The sequence below is a fragment of the Cebus imitator genome, unplaced genomic scaffold (assembly GCF_001604975.1).
Source record: "Cebus imitator isolate Cc_AM_T3 unplaced genomic scaffold, Cebus_imitator-1.0 Scaffold1, whole genome shotgun sequence".
Classification (NCBI taxonomy): domain Eukaryota; kingdom Metazoa; phylum Chordata; class Mammalia; order Primates; family Cebidae; genus Cebus; species Cebus imitator.
The window spans coordinates 1,012,640-1,024,457 of NW_016107316.1; positions in this window are offsets into that span (position 1 = coordinate 1,012,640).

Below are 11,818 nucleotides of genomic sequence, written 5' to 3' on the forward strand. Positions count from 1 at the left end.
GACTCTGTCCCAAAAAAATAAAAAAAAGAAAACTGCCTCCTGAAGACAGAAGAGTGTCCCTAACTGTCTTTTTTCAGCATTTAAAAATCTTCCACTAAACCATCTGGTCTCTCTCAGGCCACACCTTCTCCAGACCCAAGCAAAACTGTTAGCACTTTTTATAAGAACTATAAAGCACAAGAAGTTATTTACCTTGAAGGGATAATCATCAGGATATAGTCAATGATTATTTACTCACATATCAAACTAAATTCAACAGACGGCTATGAAATAATGAAATATAGGCCAGGCGCCTTGGCTCATGCCTGTAATCCCAGCACTTTGGGAGGCCGAGGTGGGTAGATTACCTGAGGTCAGGAGTCCAAGACCAGCCGGGACAACATGGCGCAACCTTATCTCTACTAAAAAATACAAAAATTAGCCAGGTGTGATGGCACATGCCTGTAATCCCAGTCACTAGGGAAACTGAGGCAGGAGAATCATTTGAACCCAGGAGGTGGAGGTTGCAGTAAGCCGAGATCACGCCACTGCACTCCAGCCTGGCCAACAGAGTGAGACTCTGTCTCAAAAAAAAAAAAAAAAAAAAAAAAAAAAAAAAAAAAAAAAAAAAAAAAAAAAAAAAAAAAAAAAAAAAAAAAAGAATGAATGAAATATAAAGCAATCTTAGGTGAGAAGAAGTATTTTTGAAAGTGTGATAAATTTAAATTACAGGCCGTATGTGGTGGCTTATGTCTGTAATCCCAGGACTTTGAGAGGCTGGAGTGAGAGGATTGATGGAGCCCAGAAGATTGAGACTAGCCTGGGCAGAAATACAAAATTTATCTGGGTGTGGAGGTGCACATCTGTAGTCCCAGCTACTCAGGAGGCTGAGGTGGGAGGACTACCCGAGCCCAGGGAAGTCAAGGCTGCAGTGAGCCATGATCGCGCTACTGCACTCCAACCTAAGCAACAGTGTGAGACCCTATCTCCAAAAAATAGTAATAATAATTTGAATGACAAGTAACTAACCCCATAGACATAAATACACTAGACTGAACTAAAACAGCACTCATAACAATGCTGTCTACACATGAGAAACACGATAATGGGTTTCATGCAAAACAAATACCTGGAGACAAGGAGTCATTTCCCGAGTGACCTGGAATAGAAACCAGAGATACATTCTTGAACTGAAAGTACCTTGGAAGAGCCAGAGCAGCTTGAGGGCCAGGTGCTGTGTCACAAGCCTTAATACTCTAACCACGTTTAATTTTGCACACTCACCTGCCCCACCTCAAGGTATGAAGTCTCTGCTGACAAAAGTGCTATGATAACTGACGTGCTATAAACCTTCAAAGAATTACAGAAAGCCAGCAGTCTGCCTTTCCGATTGCGGCCAAAGAATGTGCTTCATATTTTATTGCCTATGAAGATAAAATCAAACATCGCTGTTGATCCTGGATGTTGCTGTGCTAATTGCATGCCGTCCTACCTGGAGTATGCTTGGACAGTGTGGGGCCACTTGTTTGCCTCTTAAATTGCTGCCTGCTGGGGCAGGGGCCATGACTTTCGATTTGGTCTGTGCTAAGAGAGATCTAAGCATAATTAGATCTGGCTGCTCTTCTCTTCCATTTTACCACCTCCTGATGTTTGCATCCTTCTAGGGCTTAAAGTTCAAGGGCGGCTTTTAGACCCAGCATCACAGGGTTGTAGAAAGGGGAGATCTCATCCTTTTTCTGCATTTCCAAATCCTATCTAAGGGACTGATGTACTTTTCAATTCCATTTATTAAGCTGTGCAATAGGAATTACAATAAATACAGGCTTAATAAGGGCTTTGTTGTCATATGATATGTATAAAATAAATAGCACGTTGTCCAGGCACAAAAAAGATGCCCTCTATATATGCTGAGTGAATGAATGAAGAATGAATGAATGAATGAATGAAATGAATCTCAGTTTTCACCAATTTGTACATAGGAATAAAAACTGCTTGTAACCTCAGCAAATGCATTTACTGCTTGCAAGAAACCAGATCATTAACCCCCAGTGTGGTATGGATGACATGGAACAAACACCTCTGTCTGGCCAGTGCTAAGACTCTCTCCAAAAAAGCAAGCCCACTCTTCCTTAAGTCAGTTAATCCTAACTGAAAACTGCTAGAAGCTACTTACGAATTATAAACTAAACTAAGTTTCTTACATCTTTACCAAAGACACACCCTACTTTATCAAACCCACCTAGCACCTTCACTGTTTCCAGCTCGTACTGAGCTATTTGTGTGATTGAGAGAAGGTACCCCTTCCTCCAGATACTCCACTGCCATGTGCACCCCAGTCTCCACCAAAGCCTAAGTAACCTGCAGCAGGACAATGATTCGGACGGGAAGGGTGCCCAGAGCTATGCATCGCACAGCCCATGTAACCTACCATGAGCCCTTTCACTGAGCCGTCAGGAGTTCAGGCTTCCTGGCTGGGTGTGGTGGCTCACGCCTATAATCCTAGCACTTTAGGAGGCCGAGGTGGATGGATTGCTTTGAGCTCATGAGTTTGAGACCAGCATGGGCAATATGGCAAAACCCTGTATCTACAAAAAACAAAAAAATTAGCCAGGCATGGTGGGGTGTGCCTGTAATCCCAGCTGTTCGGGAGGCTGAGGCAGGAGGATCCCTTAAGCCCAGGAGTTCAAGGGTGCAGTGAGCTATGATCGTACCACTGCACTCCAGCCTTGAGGAGAGTGAGAACTTGTCTCAAAAAAAAAAAAAAAAAAAGAATAGGTTTAGACTTCCTTCCTGATCAGGCCTTTGCCCAAACTTAGGTACAAAGGCAGGGGTTTTCCCACCGCAAAAGATCGGAAGGATGCTTCCAAGTCCTCTTCTCCTTCAGGAGCCTATTTTCTGAAATGTACTGTGTGAAACACACAAGCATCTGGGGACAATGGAAGCCCTGTGAGAGTTCTGGGCCTAGGATGAAACAGGACTCCTCCCGTGGAGAGAGAAGACATGAAATGCAGGGAATCCTGTGGGTCTTCTGTGCTCAGCTGGATGTGCGCAGAGCGGGAGGGGTGATGTAGGAATTGTAATGATTTCCAGCTGAGTCTTGGAAGGTGGGAAAGAATTCACAGGTGGACAAGGGGCAGAGAGCCTCTAGAGGGACGGTAGGGCTTGTGCTCAGGCTTTTGTGAAAGAATGCACACAATTTGGGAAGCTACTCGTGGTTTGACCTGCTTCACATCTGTAGCCAGAGAGATTTTGAGAAGGCGAATCTGCCTGAAACGGTTCTGTGGCTCTCTACTAGCTCAGGTGAAGTCACAGTCTTAACAGGGCATCTTCTAGGCGCTTCCATGACCAGACTCCTGCCTGCTGCTGCAGCCTCCTCTCTCATCACTCACGCAATTGCCACAGTGTCCTTCGGGTGCCTGAGAGCACGAAGCTCTCCTTTGACTCTGCACACACTGCCTTTCACCACCAACTTCCAGCTCGCAGTCACCAGTGCGCCCTTATTCCTCTGGATCAGAGCCCTCCCTGGCCCCAGGTGAGGCAATAGGCTACGCATGTTCACCCACTGAACTTGAGCTTGATTGTACCTTCTTGTCAGAGTCTCCCCTCACTCTGGAGTGCTAGCTCTAGGGGCTCAGTGACTGTGGCTCTCTTGGTCATCCCTGGATTCTCAGGGCTAGCTCAAAATCCGATGCATAACAAGAACTGAGAATGAATGAATGAGTTAGGTGTGACTGTATCTGTGGATATATTCAACATTTGTTGAGAAATTAGGCTGAACCGTTAAGCAGTCTAGACTGCAAAGGGCCTTATATAGCACACTAAGAAATTGGGATTGCATTCACAGACTGCAGGGAGCCATTGAAAGATTTTTAAGTGAGTGCCATACTAGATTTGCATTTTCCAATAATCACTTTTGGAAAGATCATCTGGCACCCACATAAACAGGATGGATTGGAGAGTTGTCTAGCCTGGAGCTAAGAAGACTCGTGCTGCTGTATTCACAAAAAGGGGGTGAGGATCTGAACTGATGAGGAATGAGGGGGGAATTGAGGGTAGGGAGCAACTCTGTGGGTACTATGTAAGTGGAATCATCAGGACCTGGCGACTGAGTAGATTTGCAGGATGAGGGAGGAGAAAGACTTTAGGATGGTGCCAAGGTTTCTGGTTGGACAACTAGATGAGAAAGAAGAGTAAATTAAATTCAGAGAAGCATGCAGTGAACTCTCAGTTGACTTTGGGTTGGCATTCACTGGGGTCTTGATCAAAGAAAATCACGTTTTCTACCTCTTCTGGTTAGCCTTTTTGTATCTGGAGTATCTGTGGGGTCTTGTGCCCTGCTGCAGGTCTTAGACTTGGGAAGTACAGAACCCCTGGTAGTCCAGCTAGTGAGTCAGGTGGGCTGAGAACCACTCAGCTGGGTTCTCAGCCGAGTGCCCAATCCTACCTATAAGGGCATCAGCAGCTTTCTATGTGCTGCACAGTGGTAGGGCTGCATCTGGGGCATGCTCTTTGCTTCTGCCAGCCCAGGCTGGATTGCTGTGTCATATTATGGAGCGGGGTACAAAGGGGGCACTGATTTGCTGGAAATCCTGCCGTGGAATCCCTTGGTCATGGCTTTTCCATGCCCTGTCTCCAGCATACTCAGACTGACCCAGTGTGCCCAACCAGCCATTTCCACAGGTCTGGCCCTGCCAGGGACCTTCTTGCTACATTCTGGGCTCTGCCCACTGGAGGGTTCAGGACGGGACCTGGGTGCGGACCAGAGGCCCAGGCACAGAGTTGTTATGCTCTCAGAGCCATGTGGAAAATGTGAACAGGGCCTGAACAAACTGCACAGCTCACTTCTTGGCATTTGCAAGTGGGACTCACCAAGATGCAATGCAGAGGCGGCCAGTGAGGTCAGCTTTGGCTGAGAACCCCAAACAGACTGCAAGAGTCCAGGAGAGAAAGGAAGGGGCACTGGAGCAAACATAACGGGGTGTAGGCCTGTTTCAAAAACACCAACAGAGAAAGAAACCTTTGGAGGAAAAGTGCATGGTTCCAAATCCAAAGGGGTACACTCTTGTCAGGGGTCTGATCTCTGACCCCACGCTGCCCGAAGCATTCACTAAATGCTGCTCTCCAACCAAGTTAAAAGAAAACAACTCCCAAACCCTTTGCAAAGAGAGTCACATATATGACCTTGCAGACTTTGGGAATTGCACAGAACTGAGAAAATGAAGTCTCTGTTTCGAGCCATGACTAGGTCTCTTATATGACTAAGACTTATTACTTCTGCTTAGAGGCAGGAAACATCCACAGCGAATCCTGCAGGCCAACAAGCCCCTCCCTGTGTGGCGGTTAGGCAAGCGCTTTTGGAGTGAATGTTGGGCACTCTCAGATCCCTTGGGAACTTTTTGCTCTCTGATCACAATTTTGCAAGTGGTTCCCCAGAGGCGTGAAAGAGCGAGTGCTCTAAGGAAGGGGCCGGCTCACTTGCAAAGCCTCTCACCTCTAAGATTCACCCCACACATTTATAGATTTGGAAAGAAATCCATAGTCTTTTTTTTTTTTTTAATTGAAACAGTGTCTCACTCTGTCACCCAGGTTGGAGTGCAGTGATGCCATTACCAGCTCACTGCAGTCTCGACCTCCCGGGCTACAGTGATCCTCCCTGCTCTTAGCCTTCCAAGTAGCTGGGACCACAGGTGCACGCCACCATGACTGGCTAATTTTTGTATTTTTTGTAGAAATGGGATTTCCCCATGTTGCCCAGGCTGGTCTTGAACTCCTGGGCTCAAGCGATTTGCCCACCTCCCAAAGTGCTAGTGTTATAGATGTGAGCCACGGTGCTAGCCCAATCCTTGGCTTCGCGTTTCTCCTCTAAAATGCTAGATAAAGCTGTGTAAACTTGCTTTCTCTAAAATCCCCCAACCACATATTAAAAATACAGACTTCCAATCCCCTCCCCTAAAGACAGTTCTGTGGCAGGGCCTTCTGGAGTCTGGACTTTAAAAAGGGTCCTGGAAACCCTTACAATTGGGCAAGTGTCAGCAATGCTATTGAGCCTAGGAATGATGTTAGAGACAAGTGGTCCCAGCCCCTGGTCATTCTCACCATGCCCCCAACATGGGAGCAACCTCCACAGTACGGAGGAGATGATGCTGGCCTGTGTGACTGTAGGGACCTAGGACTAAGAACTGTGCTCAGCATGAGGATAACGGTGAGGGTTCTGGAGAAAGAAAGCAGCTCCCAGAACAGTCTTGGGAGGTGGGGTGTTCAAAGTTCAGGAGATCATCCCTGAATAACACGTTCTAAGTCAGACTGCGCCTGATCAGATTAATTCATCACAAGAGGTTTGTTGGGATAGACCCATTTGGGGACTTAATGACTAGACAAAATAAATTAGACAGTCTAGGGCAGGCACGGTGGCTCACACCTGTAATCCTAGCACTTTGGGAGGCCCAGGCGGGCAGACAACAAGGTCAAGAGATCAAGATCATTCTGGCCAACATGGTGAAAACCCATCTCTACTAAAAATACAAAAATTAGCTGGGTGTGGTGGCACACACCTGTAATCCCAGCTACTTTGGAGGCTGAGGCAGGAGAATCACTTGAACCCGTGAGGTGGAGGTTGCAGTGAGCCAAGATCGCACTATTGCACTCCAGCCTGGCAACAGAGCAAGACTCCATCTCAAATTAAAAATAAATGAATAAATAAATTAGTCTAGAGAGCTGGGAGAAAGGCTAATTTGGAGGAGGCTTTAGTAGCCCTGGATATGCAGATCACTATGGCACCAAGTGGCAGATAGTTCAGTTGGCTCAGGGCATCCGTCTCTGGGTTACGTGGGGCCCCTGTTCTATAGGATCGGGAAACACCTCTCTGAAGGTCATTTATTTCTTTGTTCCCCTCTCTGTGAGGTGACATGAAGGCCCAGCACCTCTGCAGACACCATTACACTTTCAGCCCCGTGTTCCCAGAGTCTAGCGCAGTGCCTGGCATGTGCGCCCGGCATCATCTGTGAATGGCAGCTTTGAATTGGGTCCCTGTATATTAATTGACTGTAGGACTCTGGGCTTTGTGATGGAGATGTCCAAATGGACTCTCCTAAAAGCCCTGCGACCAGCACAATATTTCTTTCTAATTTCCTCCTCAAAGCACCAGGATACGCTTATCCCTGTGGCAGGAATCGTCATGGATCCTAACCTCATTTCAGCTACGCATTCTCCAGGCATCTTTCTGTATTCACTCCACTCTTTAGGCACATGCTGACTCAGGCCAGCGCCTCAAATGGATGAGCAGGAAAACCTTGCTGGACCCCGAGTTAATAATAAAACGGGTTGGATGCTCACATCCCACTGCCTCAGAGCGTGGGCTTGTTCCCGAGGGGCCTTCTCTCTCTCTCCAACTCAGCAGCCCTCTTTAGTCCCAGCTGGAATTCATCAATGAAATACTGACCGGCGTGAGCCTTCTCTGACAGCTTCAATTACCAGCTGGAGGAATAAAAACAAAAGTCGGGGGAAGAGACGTCAGAGGCAGAAAAGCAGCTGAGCTGGGTCCTCTTATGGCGTGAGTAATGCCAGGAAATATGTTTTTCCTCTATGTTTTAGCTCTACTTTGGGAGTTTGCTTTCTAGGAGGTATTAAAAGAGGCTTTTCTTTTTTTTTTTAAGTTCTGGGATACATGTGCAGGACATTCAGGTTTGTTACATAGGTAAACATGTGCCATGGTGGTTTGCTGCACCTGTCAACCCATCACCTATGTATGAAGGCCAGCATGCATTAGCTATTTATTCTGATGCTCTCACTCCCCCAACCCCGACAGGCCCGAGTGTGTGTTGTTCCCCTCCCTGTGTCCATGTGTTCTCATCGTTCAGTTCCCACTAATAAGTGAGAAGATGTGGTGTTTGGTTTTCTGTTCCTGCATTAGTTTGCTGAGAATAATGGCTTAGAGCTTCATCCATGTCCCTCCAAAGGACACGATCTCGTTCCTTGTTAAGGCTGTATTGTATTCCATGGTATATATATACCACATTTTCTTTATCCACTCCATCATTCATGGGCATTTGGGGTGATTCTATGTCTTTGCTGCTGTGAATAGTGCTGCAGTGAATATACATGTGCATGTATCTTTATGATAGGATAATTTATATTTCTTTGGGTATATACCCAGTAATAGGATTGCTGGGTCAAATGGTATTTCTGGTTCTAGGTCATTGAGGAATCACCACACTCTCTTCCTCAATGGTTGGGCTAATTTACATACTTCTCCACAGCCTCACCTGCATCTGTTGTTTCTTGGCTTTTTAATAATCACCATTCTGACTGGCGTGAGATGCTATCTCACTGTGGTTTTGATTTGCATTTCAGAAGAGCCTTATTTGATCTTTTTTTTTTTTAATGACCAAATGAAGATTTATTAGAGAATCACACTATGTTTTTTGTTTGTTTGAGATGGAGTTTCACGCTTGTTGCACAGGCTGGAGTGCAATGGCATGATCTTGGCGCACTGCAAGCTCTGCCTCCTGGGTTCAAGCAATTCTGCCTCAGCCTCCCAAGTAGCTGAGATTACAGGCATGTGCCACCATGCCTGGCTAATTTTGTATTTTTTTAGTAGAGGTGGGTTTTCACCATGTTGGTCAGCCTGGTCTTGAACTCCTGACCTCAAGTGATCCACCCCCTTTAGCCTCCCAAAGTGCTGGGATTACAGGCATGATCCACCGTGCCTGGTGAATCACACTGTGTTTTGAAGGGTGGAATATAAAATGTATGACTAATATTTTATTGAGCAACTATTATATGTCAGGTATTTTTACTTAGATAATCTCTAATTCTAAAATAAGTAACTCTTATTTTACTTAGATCACCTCTAATTCCTGTATGAACCCTGCTAGATATGTGATAGTACCTTTCTCCCCTCATTCCATCTTTCCAGGAAAGAAGTGAAGTCCTCCAGAGCAACTCACTCAGGTTAGAGAAAGTGGCAGGGCCATGATTTGAACGTGAGCTTCAAATTCTGAGTCCACACATTTGTTTTTTACTTTTTTAGTCCTTACCACTTTTTAAAACACTAATTTGTAGAGGTTTTTTTTTTTTTTTTTTTTTTTTTTTTTTTTTTTTTTTTATTAATTTTACAGTTAGAGTAAGTAAGGCACAGACAATTATGAAAGAATCTGAAACAGGAGTCAGCAAATTAGAGCCATTTTTTTTTTTTTGTTTTTTTTTTGTAACAGCTTTACTGAGATATATTTCATATACCATACAATTCCACCATTTAAATGTGTAATTAGTTAAGATGTAATTAGTTAAAGTGCTCATGCCTGTAATGAGCACTTTGGGAGGCAGAGGTGGGAGGATCTCTTGAGCCCAATAGTTCAAGACCAGCCTGAGTAACCCAGTGAGACCCCATCTCTGCAAAATTTTTAAAGATTAACCAAGTGTGGTGGTGCACATCTGTAGTCCAGCACTTTGGGAGGCTTGGGGGGAAGGATCCCTTGTGCCCATGGGAGTGGAGGCTGCAGTGAGCCATGACTGTGCCACTGCACTCCCGCCTTGGTGACGGAGCAAGATCCTGTCTCAAAAGCAAAATAAAATTTAAAAAAGTGTACAACTTAAGGGTTTTTAGCATATTCACAGAATTGTAAAACCATTACCTCAATCAATTTAGAATATTTTCATTACCCAAAGAACCCTTTAACTCTCACCCCTTTATTCCTCCATCCCCTTCCCTGCCCCAAGCAACCACTAAGCTACTTTCTGTCTCTACAGATTGGCTTATTCTAGACACTTCATATAAGTGGAGTCATATAATATGTGATCTTTTGTGACTGGCTTCTTTCACTGAACACAACGTTTTCAAAGTTCATCCTTGTATCAGTACTTCATTCCTTTTAATAGCCAGATGATATTCAATCATTTTACGCGTTGAATTATGCCCCCCCATTCATATGTTGAAATCCTAACCCCTAATGCCTCAAACTGTGACATTATTTGGAAATAGTTGCAGATGTAATTAGTTAAGATGACATCATACTGGAATAGGGTGAGTCTCTCATTCAACATGACTGGTGTCCTCACAGAAACGGGAGATTTGGGCACAGATGTGCATCCAGGGAGCACACCAAGTGCAGATGAGGCAGGGCTCTGGGTGATAAGTCTACAAGCTGAAGAATGACAGAGATGACCAGGAAACCACAGAGGCTGGGACAGGGGCCTGGAACAGACCCTTTCTCTAGAGGAACTGACCCTGCCTCTGGAGGAACTGACCCTGCCTACACCTTGATCTCTCATTCTCAGCCTTCAGCACAGAGACAATAAATGCATGCCATTTAACTCCCTAGCTTCTGGTGGTTTGTTATGGTCCCTAGGAAACTATACCACATTTTGTTCACCCATTCATCAGTTCATGAACATTTGGGTTATTTCCACTGTTGGGCTATTAGGAGAAATGCTGCTGTTGACATTGGTGAACAAGTTCTTGTGGGGACATGTGTTCTCATTTCTCTTGGTATATAACTAGCAGTGAAATTGCTAAGTCATACAATAACTCTATGTTTAAATATTTGAGCAAGTGCCAGGCTGTTTTCCAAAGTGGCTGCACCATTGTACATTCCTACTGGCAGCATGTGAGGATACCAGTTTCTCCGCATCATCACCGACACTTGTTATTGTCTTTTTTATTCTAGTCATCTGTATTAGGCTGTTTTCACACTGCTGATAAAGAAATACCCAAGACCTGGTAATTTATAAAGAAAAAGAGGTTTAATGGACTCACAGTTCCACATGGCTGGGAGGCCTCGCAATCATGACAGAAGGCAAAAGGCGCGTCTCACACAGCAGCAGGCAAGAGAGAATGAGAGCCAAGTAAAGAGGGTTTCCGCTTATAAAACCATCAGATCTCAACTGGGCACAGTGGCTCACACCTGTAATCCTAACACTTTGGGAGGCTGAGGTGGGCAGATCGTGAGGTCAGGAAATCAAGACCACCCTAGCCAACATGGTAAAAACCCATCTCTACTAAAAATACAAAAATTAGCTGGGTGTGGAAGTGCGTGCATGTAATCTCAGCTACTTGGGAGGCTAAGGCAGGAGAATCACTTGAACCAGGGAGTTGGAGGTTGCAGTGAGCCGAGATTGTGCCACTGCACTCCAACCCAGGAACAGAGCAAGAATCCATCTTAAACAAACAAACAAACAAACAAAACCATCAGACCTCATGAGACTTATTCACTACCGTGAGAATAGTATTGGGGAAACTGCCCCATGATTCAGTTATCTCCCACTGGGTCCCTCCCACAACACATGGGAATTATGGGAAGTACAATTCAAGATGAGATTTGAGTGGGGACATAGCCAAACCACATCAGCATCCTAGTGGGTGTGCCATGGTATCACATTGTGGTTCAGATTTGCCTTTCCCTGATATGACTAATGGTGTTGGGCATCTTTTCATGTGCCCAGTGATTTGTATATCCTCTTTGGAGAAATGTCTATTCAAATTCTTGGCCCATTTTAAAATTGAGTAGCCTTTTATTATTGAGTTGTAGGAGTTCTTTAAATATTCTAGATACAAGTCCCTTAACAGATATCTTATTTACAAATATTTCCTTATGGCCCGGCACAGTGGCTCATGCCTATAATCCCAGCATTTTGGGAGGTTGAGGCAGGAGGATTGCTTGAGCCCAGAAGTTTGAAGCCAGCCTGGGCAATATGGTATAACCCCTGTCTCTATAAAAAATACACACAAGCCGGACGCAGTGGCTCACGCCTGTAATCCCAGCACTTTGGGAGGCTGAGGCGGGTGGATCACGAGGTCAAGAGATCGAGACCATCCTGGTCAACATGATGAAACCCCGTCTCT